Source organism: Melopsittacus undulatus, chromosome 5, assembly GCF_012275295.1.
Source record: "Melopsittacus undulatus isolate bMelUnd1 chromosome 5, bMelUnd1.mat.Z, whole genome shotgun sequence".
Classification (NCBI taxonomy): domain Eukaryota; kingdom Metazoa; phylum Chordata; class Aves; order Psittaciformes; family Psittaculidae; genus Melopsittacus; species Melopsittacus undulatus.
Window position 1 is genome coordinate 74,690,102 of NC_047531.1, and position 4,548 is coordinate 74,694,649.

General features: G+C 43.3%; 1 long non-coding RNA gene across 1 annotated transcript; it reads right to left on the reverse strand.

Annotated features, from left to right (window-relative positions):
* Positions 1-2,782: 2,782 nt before the first annotated feature.
* Positions 2,783-4,264, reverse strand: LOC117436173 (uncharacterized). The gene is made up of 3 exons (XR_004549606.1): positions 4,145-4,264; positions 3,596-3,643; positions 2,783-2,887 (listed from the first exon to the last, which is right to left on the reverse strand). It is a non-coding gene; the product is annotated as an uncharacterized lncRNA (long non-coding RNA).
* Positions 4,265-4,548: the final 284 nt, after the last annotated feature.

Genomic DNA, 4,548 nt, shown 5'->3' on the forward strand with positions numbered 1-4,548 from the left:
TGGTGGGTTTGCTCTGGAGGGTGGAGGGTGCATGAAAATATTTTCTGTGGTTTCAGTTTGCATGTCTGCATGGAAAAGTCTAGTGAAATGTAATAGGTATGAATCCAGGAGGGTCCGCAGAAATATGTGAGGACAGATTTCAAGGAAACCAGTGCAAAAACCCCAAAACCTTTTCAGGGGAAGGAATATTCCCAATAAGCTTTCAAAATCTGCTATATTTTTTTTCTGTTAAATTCCACAGGAGTTTTCCATAGGGTTGATCCCAACCTCCCCTCTTCCAGGCTCTAAGCCTTACATTTTAATGAACTGAAAGAGCTTTGCTCTGTGCTCACTTACATTGCATCTGTCATCAGTGGCACTTCACTAGCAGCACTGAAACCCTTCTGTGCTTGCACTGCTTTCCTTAGACAGTGTGAAGTCCCCAGTCTCGGTTGGATGTCTGAGTGAAAGAGCTGCCTTTCACCTAATTTAGTCTTCAAAATTTCAAGTAATATGACAAACATATCCTGCAAGATCATATCCTTCCTGTTAGGTTTACTTCCTGATGCACTGTGCCCTGATGTAACTGTTCTGCACATCCACCCCTGGCACTCACAGCCATCTCCTCCTAGAGATCATAAAGCCAATGATGTTGATGCAATAGATGGAGAGGGAGCCTGTCCTGACTACCAGCCTGGGCTCCTCTGCCCTGAGGAGCCTGGTACAGCTGCTCTGTCCAACTGGGTTGTGGCAGTGCCCCTGGAATTAAAGCAAAATAATGTATATTATTAGATACAGCTTTCTGAAAGGCTTGATAAACCTGACTTCCTTCTTTGAATGCCTTGAAGGTTAATAATATGGTCCCTATAAAACTCACTCATGGGGAGAGATGCCAGGCATTACGAAGCATGCAGGGCCAGAAGTAAAGGTGAGTTCCTCTGCCTGGGGCTGGGACAGGTTTGCAAGGCTACGGGGGAGGACAGAGCAGCATCTTGGGATCTTGGCAGCCCACAGGCTGGAAGCCCCAGTATTGGTGTGTAGCTGTTTCTGCCAGTTGCATAAGACCTCACAACACTAAAGCATTGCATGACATGAGGCATTCCTCCAAGAGAGGGATTTAAGGTGTGCAAAACATCAGAATTTGTTCCTCATACACCCTCTCCTTGTGAAATTTTGCTGTGGTTCTCCCACCGGTGGGGAAATTCCACTACCGCTAATACTAGTTCCTCTCAAAAACTCTCTCTCCTGCCTTTTTGACAAGTAATAGCAAAAAGCTATCTCCCATGCTCTGTGCTTTCCTGTATGCAACTTTTATTTCTTCTCCAACCAGACAGCTTTATTACTTTTCTTTTTATTCCTCCTTTACTCATAGCTTCAAACAGCACAGACTTGTCAGGCTTTTTTCTTGTGAATCTAACGTGAATTTAGATGAATTCTTGCTAATGTGATCTTAAATTTGAAGGTTACAGTCACAGTCTGTGTTCTGGTTCCTTTGTTTTGTTGTCACTGTATAAAAGAAAGGGGATTTGAGAAGAATTTTTTAGCAAAAGATGTCTCCCTGGATTGGATGAGACAGAAGCACAAATGTATGCTGGGAAGCTCAGCAGAAGGATTGTAAGAGTTGCAAGCTCAGGAAGGCTGGCAGTGTGAAAAGATCATATACAGTTCATCTAAAATGAACCTTACAAAAAAGGATCAGGGCCAGCATTGTCTTTAAAAGGTTAAGTCACCTTAGTTTGACCTAATGTCCTATCTGCTAGGCTGTCACAAGCTACCTTACCCCAAAGACTGTTTACAGATCTCACCTCCCAAAGCTGTTCTTGTATTTTGCTCTGATGATTTAATGTGCATATGTGCAGTAGCCTGTCAAAGGGCAGAGGGTTTCCTATGCTGAGCTAAGCCTCCCTTGGTACTGAATGAAACACATGGGCAGCTTGCTAACAGAGATCAGAGGCCAAGCAGAAGTGAAGTCTACAACCCAACCTCCAAAGTATAAGCTTGACACAGTCCCATCAAGCTGAGTGTGGGAACGCTGTGGTATCACTCACTCTTGACATTTGGGAATTGAAGCACAGATGCACAGAATGGCTTGATCAGACACAGGAAACCTACATAGGACCTCAGCACTGCATCCGTTTCAGAAGTCTCTGTCCAGTGTTTTACCATAAGACGGCTCTTCTCAGAACAGTTTTCCCAGGGTCTTGCACTCTGTGCTGCTAACATTAACTGTAATGATGTTTAGAAATAATGATTTTTGTTCTGAAAGTTTGATGGCAGCAGAGGGGAAGCCCTGGATGCGTAGGTGAAGTGAAGAAATGAGAATGTCTAACCAGAGGATTAGCAGAATAGGTGTTTTATTTGCAACACTTTCAGTTTTGCTTAACAATACTACCGCCCTTTTGATGTGCACTTTAATTTCAAGTAATGAGTGCCTTGGTGCCTCTTACTTTCAATTTGAATCACAGTAATTTTAAGCTGATTGCAGTCCCATGAAGCACCTACACTCTTTATTCCCCACCTTTGTGAACAAGCTCCTAGTATGTAATGATACCGCCATATCTTCCTCCTTCTGAAATGGGAGCATGGAATATTTTTGTCATGATGCATGCACATCCTGATTTATTTCTGAAGCCTGTAGAATAGCAGAAGTCACAAAATAAGCCTGAAATTGTGTGGGTGCATGGTAGATTGTAATGCATTTAGTATGTGATAATTAAAGCAGAGGAAAAAAGTCTGGGGGTTTCTGTGAGACAGTGTTGCACTTTCAGCAGCAGTTGATAATTTACAAAGAGGAATTATCCTTCCTTCCCCACTGTTAAATCTGATGGAATAATAATGTGGTGATGATGATGATGATAGTCTGCTGGCTGCTATGCTATTGTCCTCTTCTTGGTATGTTTGTAGAAACCTGCAATGAACAGGACAAGTCACTGGAAAGCTATTGAAAGATTCCAAAGACACTTTACACAGGAATTTGGGTTTCTCCCACAGTTTACAAATCCTTTCCTGTACTGTTCTTTTCACTAAAAAGTCCTACTAGTGCTGTCTGAACAAGCCACATGAGCCAGACCCACTAGTATAAACACAGTTGAATAAAGTTGTGCAAGGTAGGAAGTACACTTGCAAGCAGGTGGTTCCTTTTCTTGCTGTGTTCTTCAGGATCTTTAATATAACAGATTACCAGGCTCTTTCTTTATTTATTTCCCTTTTTTTTTTTTTCTTGGTGAATTTTGGCTTTGCAGCAAAACCTGAGACCTTTGCACTTGTAAGCAGAGAGTATTGAATGGGAAAACCTCATGCCCTTCTTCTCTCTTGCAGGGCCTGCTCTGGGGCTTGACTGGGTCTTCTGTCACATGGTGCTTTAGTGAGTTGCTTGGTGCATCACATGTCCTGAAAGCCACAAGCAACAGGACCCCAGCAAGGTGGAATGAAGGACCCAGGCTGTTTGCTGGCCAGCTGGAGAGCTCTTTGAAATATGCAAGTTTCCTACATCTCATTGTGAAGGTTTGAGAGGCAATCTATCTGGTATCAAAAAGAAGGGTGCTCATGTGGCAATCCCCACTTTTCCTGTGTCTGAATAGAAATGCAATGGATTTATATTTACTGTCATAATTACCTGCACATCTTTGGAGAAGTCAATGTCCCTGTGATCCAGTGTCCTCATCTGTAAAGTGGGATAAGAATAAGTCCTCTGTGAGACCACTGTACTCTGTTGGTGAGTCACAGTTCCAGTTCCCTCTCAGACCTTTCCCTTAGTGCCTCTATTCTTGCCCATCCAGTCCTAAATTCTCCCTCAAGTTTTGATGTCCCAAATCAATGCTGACTCACAACTCTTCCTTTCCCTCAACAAATCCCAGCTGCTTGTCCCGGTCCAACTTCTTCTTGACAGAGAGCCCCGATCTCCTTTCTTTATTCCTCACTTTGTTCTTACAGTAAGCTGAACTATTTTTGCCAGCATCAAGGAAAAAACAAACCAACAGTTAAATCCCAGGATATACCTCTCCACTATGGCCAAAGGTCTTGCACAGGTGATGCCTGAACCTAGTTGCATGGCAAAGTGATAAGCCACTGAAAGCAAGGGCTTATCTGCTAACTGCACTTACAACAACTGACATTTCTACCTATAGAGCAAGTAGGCATCTTACTTTTGGCTGCCCCCAGATACAGCGTTTCTACGCCATGTTTCCGCAGGGTGAGATCTCTTCTGGTCAACTGTGGCTCCCTCCTGTACCCATGAGTTGTCAGAGCAGCATGAGGGAATGGTGAGAGCATGCATGGGGGAGGCCTGAAATGAAAAGTTAACTGCTCTTACAGTTCTTTGAGAAGATCAGTTTACTCTCTGGGATAGTTTCTAATTCCTTCCAAGCTCCAAAAACCTTGATCAGCATCGATGACATAATTTGTGCTCTGCTTCCAGTTTCTGTTGTCTCTGTGACCACCTGATTATTTGCTTTCTCTTGTTTGCAGCTGTGTCTCTGCAGCTTCTCTGGAGGAAACAGCTGCTGCTTGTCTATTCCTGAGCCAGGATACTAGTACTTTGTGTCTGTTTGATCTGTACTGAAGGCAGTT